The sequence below is a fragment of the Periplaneta americana genome, chromosome 4 (assembly GCF_040183065.1).
Source record: "Periplaneta americana isolate PAMFEO1 chromosome 4, P.americana_PAMFEO1_priV1, whole genome shotgun sequence".
Taxonomy (NCBI): Eukaryota; Metazoa; Arthropoda; class Insecta; order Blattodea; family Blattidae; genus Periplaneta; species Periplaneta americana.
This window is the reverse complement of record NC_091120.1, coordinates 16795027-16808171: the sequence shown is the minus strand read 5'-3', so window position 1 is coordinate 16808171 and position 13145 is coordinate 16795027.

Sequence of the window (13145 nt, the reverse complement as noted above, 5' to 3'; positions counted from 1 at the left end):
ACGACGTCGTGGGTGGTGAACATTAGAACTACGTGTTGGAGAGATTACCCGGAGTTCTCTAATTATCCGTTCCTGTTGGCTCCGGTAAGAATTTTCAGTGGAAGATGCTGTGAGGAATAAAAATGCAAATGTTTCCTTTCAAATTGGGTTGGGAATATCGATGAGAAATATTTTTCTACATAGTTTAACATTTTCGTCACCAGGTGCTCTGCTAAATGCATAGAGTAATTAGTTTTTGTTTTCGCTACTTGGTGCGCTGCTAGATGTAAAAAGTTCTAGTCCGTCCAACAGATGGCAACAAGATCAGTTCCTACATTAGCGTCTCAAGCATGTGTTACGGAACACTGAGTAAGTTACGCATCGTATTACAATTCATCCATGACATCGCCGCGACCCGAAGTGGACTATGAAAATATTCCCGTCGTCGTCGACTTCGTCCCGTCTAATTTCGTCTAGGTGGCATTATCGACTTCGTCTCTTCGTAGTTGAAAAGTCATCTAGGTCTCGTCGTCTTCCACTTCATCTCGTCATCGTCGTCTACTTCGTCTCGTCGTCGAAATCGTCTCGTCTCCGCCGTCTTCATGTACTTCCTTTTCGTCGTCGACTTCGGCCAGGATGCCGGGATCTATGTGCAGGCCTCCGCTTTCAGGGTTCCGGGTTCCCGGGAAAACTACTTTGCGTTCCGGGTCCAAGACTCGCAGACCTGGATAAAGAAAAACCAGTTCCAGTTAGGGCTCTGGGACAACACTGTCTTCCGGGTCCAGGACAGCGAGTTCCGGGTTCAGGACTCAGGTTACGGGTGGACACCCAAACTCCTGGTTCCGGTTCCCAAACTCCGGGTTCCGGTTCAAAAAATCCGGGTTCCAAAGTACGGGTTTTGGTTCCCAAATTCCGGGCTCCGGTTCCCAAACTCCGGGTCCCAAACCGAGGGTTGCGGATCCCATATTCCCGGTTCCGGATTCCAAACTCCACGTTCCGGTTACCATACTCCGGGTTCCGGTTTCCAATCTCGTATGTAATCCATCCACCAATGGATCACATATGTAATCCACGTATTTCGATCACATATGTAATCCATCCATAATTGGATTACGTATGTAATCAACACAGATTTGGATTACGTATGTAATCCATACATAATTGGATTACACATGTAATACACACAGATTTGGATTACGTATGTAATCCATTTATAATTGGATTCCACATGTAATCCATCCATAATTGGATCACATATGTAATCCACACAGATTTGGATTACGTACGTAATCCATCTATAATTGGATTACATATGTAATCCACACAGATTTGGATTACGTATGTAATCCATCCATAATTGTAATTGTAATCCACACAGATTTGGATTACGTATGTAATCCATCTGTAATTGGATTACATCTGTAATCCATCCATAATTGGATTACATATGTAATCCACACAGATTTGGATTACGTACGTAATCCATCTATAATTGGATTACATATGTAATCCACACAGATTTGGATTACGTATGTAATCCATCCATAATTGTAATTGTAATCCACTCAGATTTGGATTACGTATGTAATCCATCTGTAATTGGATTACATCTGTAATCCATCCATAATTGGATTACATATGTAACCCACACAGATTTGGATTACGTATGTAATCCATCCATAATTGGATTACATATGTAATCCACTCAGATTTGGAGTACGTATGTAATCCATCCATAATTGGATTACATATGTAATCCACACAGGTTTGGATTGCACATGTAATCCATCCATAATTGGATTACATATGTAATCCACTCAGATTTTGATTACGTATGTAATCCATCCATAATTGGATTACATATGTAATCCACACAGATTTGGATTACGTATGTAATCCATCCATAATTGGATTACATATGTAATCCACACAGGTTTGGATTGCACATGTAATCCATCCATAATTGGATTACATATGTAATCCACTCAGATTTTGATTACGTATGTAATCCATCTACAATTTATTGGGTTGCACATGTAATCCATCCATAATTGGATTACATATGTAATCCACTCAGATTTAGAGTACGTATGTAATCCATCCATAATTGGATTACATATGTAATCCACTCAGATTTGGCTTATGTAATCCATCCACAATTGGATCACATGTAATCCACGTATTTGGATTGCACATGTAATCCTTCCATAATTGGATTACATATCTAATCCACACAGATTTGGATGTCATGTAATCCATCCATAATTGGATTATACATGTATTCCACGGATTTGGATTTCATACGTAATCCATCCATAATTGGATCACATATGCAATCCAAGAATGTAATCCACACAGAATTTGATTACGTATAAAACCCTAAACTCCGGGTATGAATCCTATCTCCGGGTTTCGGTTTTCAAATTCCGGGCAGGGATGCAAAGCTTCGGGTTCCGGTTCCCAAATTCCGGGTATAGTTCCCTCTAAACTCCGGGTTGCGGATCCAAAGCTCCGGATTCGGGATTCCAAACTCCAGGTTCCAGTTCCCAAACTCCGGGCAGTATTCCAAAACTCCGGGTTCTGCGGTCGCAAACTCCGGGTTCCGGTCACGAACCCCTGGTCCCAGGTTGGAAATTCCGGGCTGCCGAACTCTGGGTACCGGTTCCAAAGCTCCGGTTACCTGTTCCCAAACTCCGGGTTCAAAACTCCAGTTCCGAAACTTAGGGTTCCGGTTCCCAAACTCCGGGCAGTATTCCAAAACTCCGGGTTCTGGTATCGCAAACTCCGGGTTCCAGGTCCAAAACTCCGAGTTCCGGGTCCAACACTCTGAGTTCCGTGTCCAAAACTCCGTTTTCCGGGTCCAAACACTCCGGGTTCCCGGTCGAAAACTCCGGGTTCCGGGTACAAAACTCCGAGTTCCGGGTCAATAATTCGGGTTCCGGTCACAAACTCCTTAGCCGGTTTGGAAACTCCGGGTTTCCGGGTCCAAAACTCCGAGTTCCGGGTCCAAAACTCCGAGTTCCGGGTCCAAAACTCCGGGTTCCGGTCACAAACTCCTGAGCCGGTTTCGAAACTACGGGTTCCGGGTCCAAAACTCCGGGTTCCGGATCCAAAACTCCGGGTTCCGGGTCCAAAACTCCGGGTTCCGGTTCCAAAACTCGTGGTTCCCGGTCCAAAGCTCCGTGTTCCGCGTCCAAAACTCCGAGTTCCAGGACCAAAGCTCCGTGTTCCGGGTCCAACACTCCGGGTTCCGGGCCCAAATCTCCATGTACCGTGCCCAAAACTCCGGGTTCCGTGTCCAAAACTACGGGTTCCGGGTCCAAAGCTCCGGGTTCGAGGTCCAAAGCAACGGGTTCCGGGTCACAAATTCGGGTTCCGGGTCCAAACCTCCGGGTTCCTGTTCGCATACTCCGGGCAGTATTCCAAAACTCCGGGTTCCGGGTCCAAAACTCCAGGTAATGGATCCAACAACCGGGTTCCGGGTCCAACACTCCGGATTCAGGGTCCAAAACTCCTGGTTCCAGGTCCAAAACTCCGGGTTCCCGGTCCAAAACTCCAGCTTTCCGGTCGAAAAATCCGGGTCCCGGGTACAAAACTCCAGGTTCGGGGTCAAAACTCCGGGTTCCGTTCCAACACTCCGGGTTTCGGGTCAAAAACTACGGTCTCCGTCCCAAAATTCAGGATTCTGGGACCAAAACTCTCGGTTCCGGGTCCAAAACTCAGGGTTTTGGTTCCCAAACTCTGGGTTTCGGTCACAAACTCCTGAACCGGTTTGGAAACTCCGGTCAAAAACTACGGGTTCCGGTTCAAAACTCCGGGTTCCGGGTCCAAAACTCCGGGTTCCGTTCCAAAACTCCGGGTTCCTTTCCAAAACTCTCGGTTCCGGGTCCAAAACTCCGGGTTCCGGTGGCGAAACTTAGGGTTTTGGTTCCCAAACTCCGGGTTCCGCTCACATACGCCTGAGTCGGTTCGGAAACTCCGGGTTCCGGGTCCAAAACTCCTGGTTCCGGGTCCAAAACTCCTGGTTCCGGGTCCAAAACTCCGGGTTCCGGTTCCAAAACTCGGGGTTCCCGGTCCAAAACTCCCTGTTCCGGGTCCAAAACTCCGAGTTCCATGTCCAAAACTCCGAGATCCAGGTCCAAAGCTCCGGGTTCCTTTTGCAAAGCTCCGCGTTCCGGGTCCAACGCTCTGAGTTCCGTGTCCAAAACACCGTTTTCCGGGTCCAAAACTCCGGTTTCCGGGTCCAAAACTCCGGGTTCGAGGCCCAAAGCTCCGGGTACCGGATACAAAACTCCGGGTTCCGGGTCAAAAATTCGGGTTCCGGTCACAAACTCCTCAGCCGGTTTGGAAACTCCGGGTTTCCGGGTACAAAACTCCGGATTCCAGGTCCAAAAATTCCGGGTTCCGGTCACAAACTCCTGAGCCGGTTTGGAAACTCCGGGCTCCGGGACAAAAACTCCGGGTTCCGGGTCCAAAACTACAGGTTCCGGGTCCAAAACTCCGGGTTCCGGTTCCAAAACTCGGGATCCCACGGTCCAAAGCTCCGGATTCCGCGTCCAACACTCCGGGTTCCGGGACCAAAAATTCCGGCTTCCGGGCCCAAAATTCCGGGTTCCTGGTCCAAAACTCCGGGTTATGGGTCCAACACTCCGGGTTCCGGGTCCAACACTTCGGGTTCCGGGTCCAAAAGTCCGGGTTCCAGGTCCAAAAATTCGGGTTCCCGTTCCAAAACAAAGGTTTTCTGGTCCAAATCTCCGGGTTCCTAGTCCAAAACTCCGCGTTCCTGGTCCAAAACTCCGGGTCCCGTTCCCAAAACTCCGGGTTCCGGGTACAACATTTCGGGTTCCAGGACCAAAGCTCCGGGTTCCGGGTCCAACACTCCGGGTTCCTGGTCCAAAACTCCGCGTTCCTGGTCCAAAACTCCGGGTTCCGGTTCCAAAATTCGGGGTTCCCGGTACAAAACTCCGTTTTCCGGGTCCAAAACTACGAGTTCCAGGTCCAAAACTCCGGGTTCCGAGTCCAACACACCGGGATCCGGGCCGAATACTCCGGGTTCCGGGCCCAAAACTCCGGGTCCGTGTCCAAAACTCCGGGTTCCGGGTGCAAAACTCCGGGTTAGAGGCCCAGAGCTCCGGGTTCCGGGTCAAATATTCGGGTTCCGGGTCCAAACCTCCGGGTTTCTGTTCGCATACTCAGTGCAGTATTCCAAAACTCCGGATTCCTGTTCCAAAACTCCGGGTTCCTGTTCCAACACTCTGGGTTCCGGGTCCAAAACTCCGGGTTCCGTTCCAACACTCCGGGTTTCGGGTCCAAAACTCCTGGCTCCGTTCCAAAACTCTAGGTTCTGGGTCCAAAACTCTCGCTTCCGGGTCCAAAACTCAGGGTTCCGCTTGCGAAACTTAGGGTTTTGATTCCCAAACTCCTGGTTCCGGTCACAAACTCCTGAGCCGGTTTGGAAACTCCGGGCTTCCGGGTCCAAACTCCGGGTTCCGGGTTCAAAAATCCGGGTTCCGGTCACAAACTCCTGAACCGGTTTGGAAACTCCGGATTCCGGGTCCAAAACTCCGGCTTCCGGGTCCAAAACTCCGGGTTCCGGTTCCAAAACTCGGGGTTCCATGTCCAAAACTACGAGTTGCAGGTCCAAAGCTCCGGGTTCCGGGTCCAACACTCCGGGTTCCGGGCCCAAAACTCCAGGTTCCTGGCGCAAAACTCCGGGTTCCATGTCCAAAACTACGGGTTCCGGGTCCAAAACTCCGGGTTCGAGGCCCAATGCTGCGGGTTCCGGGTCAAAAATTCGGGTACCGGGTCAAAATCTCCGGGTTCCTCTTCGCATACTCCGGGTAGTATTCCAAATCTCCGGGTTCCGGGTCCAATACTCCGGGTTATGGGTCCAACACTCCGGGTTCCGGGTCCAAAGTTCCGGGTTCCGGGTCCAACACTACGGGTTCCGTGTCCAAAACTACGGGTTCCGGTTCAAAAACTCCGGGTTCCGGCCTCCAAAGCTCCGGGTTCAAAACTCCGGGTTCCTAGTCTAAAACTCCGGGTTCCGGGTCCGAAACTCCGGGTTACGGGTCCAAAACTCCGGATTCCTGGTCCAAAACTCCGGGTTCCTGGTCCAACACTCCGGGTTCCGGGTCCAAAACTCCGGGTTCCGTTCCAACACTCCGGGTTTCGGGTCCAAAACTCCTGGCTCCGTTCCAAAACTCTAGGTTCTGGGTCCAAAACTCTCGGTTCCGAGTCCAAAACTCAGGGTTCCGCTTCCGAAACTTAGGGTTTTGATTCCCAAACTCCTGGTTCCGGTCACAAACTCCTGAGCCGGTTTGGAAACTCCGGGCTTCCGGGTCCAAACTCCGGGTTCCGGGTTCAAAAATACGGGTTCCGGTCACAAACTCCTGAGCCGGTTTGGAAACTCCGGGTTCCGGGTCGAAAACTCCGGCTTCCGGGTCCAAAACTCCGGGTTCCGGTTCCAAAACTCTGGGTTCCAGGTCCAAAACTACAATTTGCAGGTCCAAAGCTCCGTGTTCCGGGTCCAACACTCCGGGTTCCTGGCACAAAACTCCGGGTTCCTGGCGCAAAACTCCGGGTTCCGTGTCCAAAACTACGGGTTCCGGGTCCAAAACTCCGGGTTCGAGGCCCAATGCTGCGAGTTCCGGGTCAAAAATTCGGGTACCGGGTCAAAATCTCCGGGTTCCTCTTCGCATACTCCGGGTAGTATTCCAAATCTCCGGGTTCCGGGTCCAATACTCCGGGTTATGGGTCCAACACTCCGGGTTCCGGGTCCAAAGTTCCGGGTTCCGGGTCCAACACTACGGGTTCCGTGTCCAAAACTACGGGTTCCGGTTCAAAAACTCCGGGTTCCGGCCTCCAAAGCTCCGGGTCCAAAACTCCGGGTTCCGGGTCAAAAACGGTGGGTTCCGGGCACAAACTCCGGGTTCCGGCTTAAAACTCCGGGTTCCTAGTCTAAAACTCCGGGTTCCGGGTCCGAAACTCCAGGTTCCAGTTCACATACTCCGGGCAGTACTCCAAAACTCCGGGTTGCGGGACATAAATTCCGGGTTTCTAGTCCAAAACTCCGGGTTCCGGGTCCAAAACTCCCGGTCCCGTTCACAAAACTCCGGGTTCCGGGTCCAACACTCCGGGTTCCGGGTCCAAAACTCCTGGTTCCGGGTCCAAAACTCCTGTTCAGGGCCCAAAACTCCGGGTTGCGTGCCCAAAACTCCGTGTTCCGGGTCCAAAACTCCGGGTTACAGTTCGCATACTCCGGGCAGAATTCCAAAACTCCGGGCTCTGGTGTCGCAAACTCCGGGTTCCGGTCTAAAACTCCTGGTCACGATTTGTATTTTCAACAAATTTTTTGAATTTTACAAAAAAATGAAAAAATTAGAAATGATTTTTTAAAAAATTTGAGAGAAATATTTTTAAAAAATTCAGAAATAAATTTCAAAATAAAACTTAAAAAATATAATTATTACAAAATAATTTTCAAAATTGAAATTCCTTTTAAAAATTTCTTTATACCCTCGAAATTTTTTTTAAAGATTTTTTTTTAATTTTTTGAAAATTTTATTAGGCCTATTTAAGATTTTTTTAAAATTTGAAAATCTTTTTTTTTAATTTTACAAAAACAATTAAAAAATTATCAAAATATTTTCAAAAAATGTTAAATAATGAAATTTTCAAAAAATCTTATTTTACAAATGAATTTGCAAATTGATATTAAAAAATTTAAAAAAAATTTTGGAAAACAAATTTAAAATAAATACTTTCAAAAAATTAAAAAAAAAAAGGATTTTATTTTCCAAAATTTTTTCTGAAATGTTTTTTTCATTTTTTTTTTTTTGTTTTTTGAAAATAAATTTTTTGTGAAAATTTTTTATTTTTTTAAATTTAAATTTTTTTAAAAATTTCGTTTCGTAATTTTTTTAAATTCTGTTCTGATCTTTTATTTTATTTTAATTACTTTTTTTAATTTTTTTGAAGAGGTTTTCCTTGTAAATTTTATTATTTAGAGTTTTGAATATTTTTTGTCATTTTTTTATTTGACCTAAAATTATTTTTGGAAAATTAAAAAATTTTTTTAACAAAGTATTTTGAAGATTTCATTAACATTATGTTTTTAATTTATCTTTTCTTTTACTTTTTTTATATTTTTTTTTTGAACATAATTTTTCAAAAAAAATTGTCATATTTTCAAAAAATGTTACATAATAAAATTTTCAAAAAATTGTCAAAAAAATATTTTGAAAAAAAAATTTTTCAAAAAATATTTTTTTTTAAATTTTGAAACAAATTTTAAAAAGAATTTGAATTTTGAAATTTTTTTTCTGAAAATTTTTTAATTTATTTTACTTTTCTCAAATTTATTTATGAATTTTTTTGTAAATATTGCAAATTTTTTTAAACTTCATTTCATATTTTTTTATTTTTTTTTTTTATTTTTTTTTTAATTTCTTGTCATTTTTATTAAATTTTTTTGAAAATATATATTTTTTTAATTTTCGAAAAATTTTTTTTAATTTTTTAAACTTTCTTAGATTTATATTTATTGTTTTTTTGAAATTTTTTTCAAAAGTTATTTACGAAATTTTATTATTTAAAATTTAAAAAATTTTGACATTTTTATATTTTTTGTAAAAATTAAAAAAAAAATTTTTTTGAAAACATTTTTTTCAGTGTTTTAAATTATTTTTTCAAAATAGAATTTATGGAAATCTTTCTTAATTTTTTTCAATTTGTTTCTTGAATCTCAGTTTTGTTTAGGAACATGAGTTTGTGACAGGAACCCGCATTTTGGGTTACGAACCCGACTTTGGGACCCGAAAAACCGGTGTTTGTAGCCCTGATTTTGGGAACAGCACCCATATACTGGAAAACGGAATCTGGAGTTTAGCACCGGAACCCGGAGTTTAGCAACCGGGACCCGGAGTTTCGTAACTTGAAGCGGTTTTTCGGAACCGGAATCCGCAGTTTTTGACTCGAAACCCGCAGTTTGTGACGCGGAACCCGGAGTTTGTGACTCGGAACCTGGAGTTTGGGAAACGGAAACCGGAGTTTGGGAACCGGAACCGGAGTTTTGAAACCGGAACCCCGGAGTTTTGGACCCAGAACCCGGAGTTTTGGAACCGGATACCGTAGTTTTGGAACCGGAGTTTACAAACCGAGAACCCGGAGTTTTGGAATGGTACCTGGAGTTGGCGAACTGGAACCCGGAGTTTGGAATCCGGAACACGGAGCTTGAGAACGGGAACCCGGAGTTTTGGACCCGGAACCCGGAGTGTTGTACGCGGAACCCGGAGTTTTGGGCCAGGAACCTGGAGATTTGGACCGGAACCCGGCGTTTTCCGCCCGGAACCCGGAGTTTGAACCCGGAACCCGGAGATTGAGAACGGACCGCGGAGTTTTGGACACGGAACCCGGGGTTTAGGGAACGGGACACGGAATTTCCAAATCGGGACCAGGAGATTGCGACCAGAACCCGGAGTTTGTCACACCAGAACCCGGTGTTTTGGGCCCGGAACCCGGAGTTTTCCACCAGGGACCCGGAGTCTTTGACCCGGAACCCGGAGTTTTCCACCCGGAACCCGTAGTTTTGGTAACGCGACCGGGAGTTTTGGACCCGGAACACGGAGTTTTGGACCAGGAACCCGGAGTTTTTGTCCCGCAACCCGGAGTTTTGGAATACTGCACGGAGTATGCGAACCGGAACCTGGAGTTTTGTACCCGGAACCCGGAGTTTTGGCCCGGAACCTGGAGTTTTGAGCCCGGAACCCAGAGTGTTGGACCCGGAACCCGGAGTGTTGAACCCGGAAAATGGAGTTTTGGACACGGTACCCGGAGCTTTGGACCCGGAAGACGGAGTTTTGGACCGGGAACCCCGAGTTTGGAACCGGAACCCGGACTTTTGTACCCGGAACCCGTAGCTTTGGGCCTCGAACCCGGAGCTTTGGACCCGGAACCCGTAGTTTTGGACACGGAACCCAGAGTTTTGGGCATGGAACCCGGAGTTTTGGGCACGGAACCCGGAGTGTTGGAAACGGAACCCGGAGTGTTGGACTCGGAACCCGGAGCTTTGGTCCTGGAACTCGGAGTTTTGGACCGGGAACCACGAGTTTTGGAACCGGAATATAAATCTAAGAAAAATAAAAAATTAAAAAAAATTTTTTCGAAAATTAAAAAAAATATATATTTTCAAAAAAATTTAATAAAAATGACAAGAAATTAAAAAGACAAAAAATATAAAAAAAAAATATATGAAATGAAGTTTAAAAAAATTTGCAATATTTACAAAAAAATTCATAAATAAATTTGAGAAATGTAAAATAAATTTAAAAATTTTCAGAAAAAAATGTCAAAATTCAAATTCTTTTTAAAATTTGTTTCAAAATTAAAAAAAAATATTTTTTGAAATTTTTTTTTCAAAATATTTTTTTGACATTTTTTTGAAAATTTTATTATGTAACATTTTTTGAAAATATGACAATTTTTTTTTTAAATTATCTGATCAAAAAAAATATAAAAAAGTAAAAGAAAAGATAAATTAAAAACATAATGTTAATGAAATCTTCAAAATACTTTGTTAAAAAATTTTTTTAAATTTTCCAAAAATAATTTTAGATCAAATAAAAAATTGACAAAAACTTTTTAAAACTCTAAATAATAAAATTTACAAGGAAGACCTCTTCAAAAAAATTTAAAAAAAGTAATTAAAATAAAATAAAGGATCAGAACACAATTTAAAAAAAATACGAAACGAAATTTTTAAAAAAATTTAAATTTAAAAAAATAAAATTTCCACAAAAAAATTTTTTCAAAAACAAAAAAAAAACGAAAAAAACTTTTCAGAAAAAATTTTGGAAATTATAATTCGTTTTTTTTTAAAATTTTTTGAAAGTATTGATTTTAAATTTGTTTTCCAAAATTTTTTTTAAATTTTTTAATATCAATTTTCAAATTCATTTGTAAAATAAGATTTTTCTGAAAATTTCATTATTTAACATTTTTTGAAAATATTTTGACAATTTTTATTTGTTTTTGTAAAATTAAAAAAAAAGATTTTCAAATTTTAAAAAAATCTTAAACAGGCCTCATAAAATATTCAAAAAATTTAAAAAAAATCTTTAAAAAAAATTTCAAGGATAAAAAAAAATTTTTAAAAGGAATTTCAATTTTGAAAATTATTTTCTAATAGTTATATTTTTTAAGTTTTATTTTCAAATTTATTTCTGAATTTTTTAAAAATATTTCTCTCAAATTTTTTAAAATTTCATTTCATATTTTTTCATTTTTTTGTAAAATTCAAAAAAATTTGTTGAAAATACAAATCGGGACCAGGAGTTTTAGACCGGAACCCGGAGTTTGCGACACCAGAACCCGGAGTTTTGGAATTCCGCCCGGAGTATGCGAATTGTAACCCGGAGTTTTGGACCCAGAACACGGAGCTTTGGGCCCGGTACCCGGAGTTTTGGGCCCTGAACAGGAGTTTTTGACCCGGAACCAGGAGTTTTGGACCCGGAACCAGGAGTTTTGGAACCGGAACCCGGAGTTTTGGACACGGAACCGGAGTTTTGGGAACGGGACCGGGAGTTTTGGACCCGGAACCCGGAGTTTTGGACTATAAACCCAGAGTTTATGTCCCGCAACCCGGAGTTTTGGAGTACTGCCCGGAGTATGCGAACTGGAACCTGGAGTTTCGGACTCGGAACCCGGAGTTTTAGACTAGGTACCCGGAGTTTTAAACCGGAACCCGGAGTTTGTGCCCGGAACCCGGAGTTTTTGACCCGGAACCCGGAGTTTTGGACACGGAGTTTTGGAACCGGAACCCGTAGTTTTGGACACGGAACACGGAGTGTTGGACCCGGAACCCGGAACTTTAGACCCGGAACCCGGATCTTTGGACCCGGAACCCGGAGTTTTGTACCCGGAACCAGGAGATTTGTACCCGGAACACGGAGTTTTGCACCGGAAACCCGGAGTTTTGAAACGGGAACCCAAAGCTATGTACCTGGAAATCGGACTTTTGAACCCGGAACCCGGAATGTTGGACCCATAACCCGGAGTATTGGACCCGGAACCCGGAGTTTTGGAATACTGCCCGGAGTATGCGAACAGGAACCCGAAGGTTTTGACCCGGAACCCGAATTTTTGACCCGGAACCCGCAGCATTGGGCCTCGAACCCGGAGTTTTGGACCCGGAACCCGTAGATTTGGACACGGAATCCGGAGTTTTGCGCCTGGAACCCGGAGTTTTGGGCCCTGAACTCGGAGTGTTGGAAACGGAACCCGGAGTTTTGGACCCGGAACCGAGAGTTTTGGAAAGGAACCCCGAGTTTTGGAACGGAACCCGGAGTTTTGGACCCGTAACCCGGAGTTTTGGTCCCGGAACTCGGAGTTTCCAAACCGGCTCAGGAGTTTGTGACCGGAACCCGTAGGTTTTGAATCCGGAACCCGGAGCTTTGGACCAGGAAACCCGAAGTTTCCAAACCGTCTCAGGAGTTTGTGAGCGGAACCAGGAGTATGGGAACCAAAACGCTACGATTCGGAAGCGGAACCCGGAGTTTTGGACCCGGAACCGAGAGTTTTGACCCAGAACCTAGAGTTTTGGAACGGAGCCAGGAGTTTTGGACCCGAAACCCGGAGTGTTGGAACGGAACCCGGAGTTTTGGACCAGGAACCCGGAGTTATGGACCCGGAACTCGGAGTTTTGGACCGGAACACGGAGTTTTGGACCGGGAACCACGAGTGTTGGAACCGGAACCCGGAGTTTTGGAGCCGGAAACCGGAGTTTTGGATCCGGAACCCGGAGTTTCCAAACCGGCTCAGGAGTTTGTGACCGGAACCCGAATTTTTGACCCGGAACCCGGAGTGTTGTACCCGGAACCCGGAGTTTTGTACCCGGAACCCGGAGTTTTGGACCGGGAACCCGGAGTGTTTGGACCCGGAAAACGGAGTTTTGTACACGGAACTCAGAGTGTTGGACCCGGAACCCGGAGCTTTGGACCTGGAACTCGGAGTTTTGGACCTGGAACCCTGTGTTTGCGATACGACAACCCGGAGATTTGGAATACTGCCCGGAGTTTGGGAACCGGAACCCTCAGTTTCGGAACTGGAGTTTTGGACCCGGAGTTTGGGAACAGGTAACCGGAGCTTTGGAACCTGTACCCGGAGTT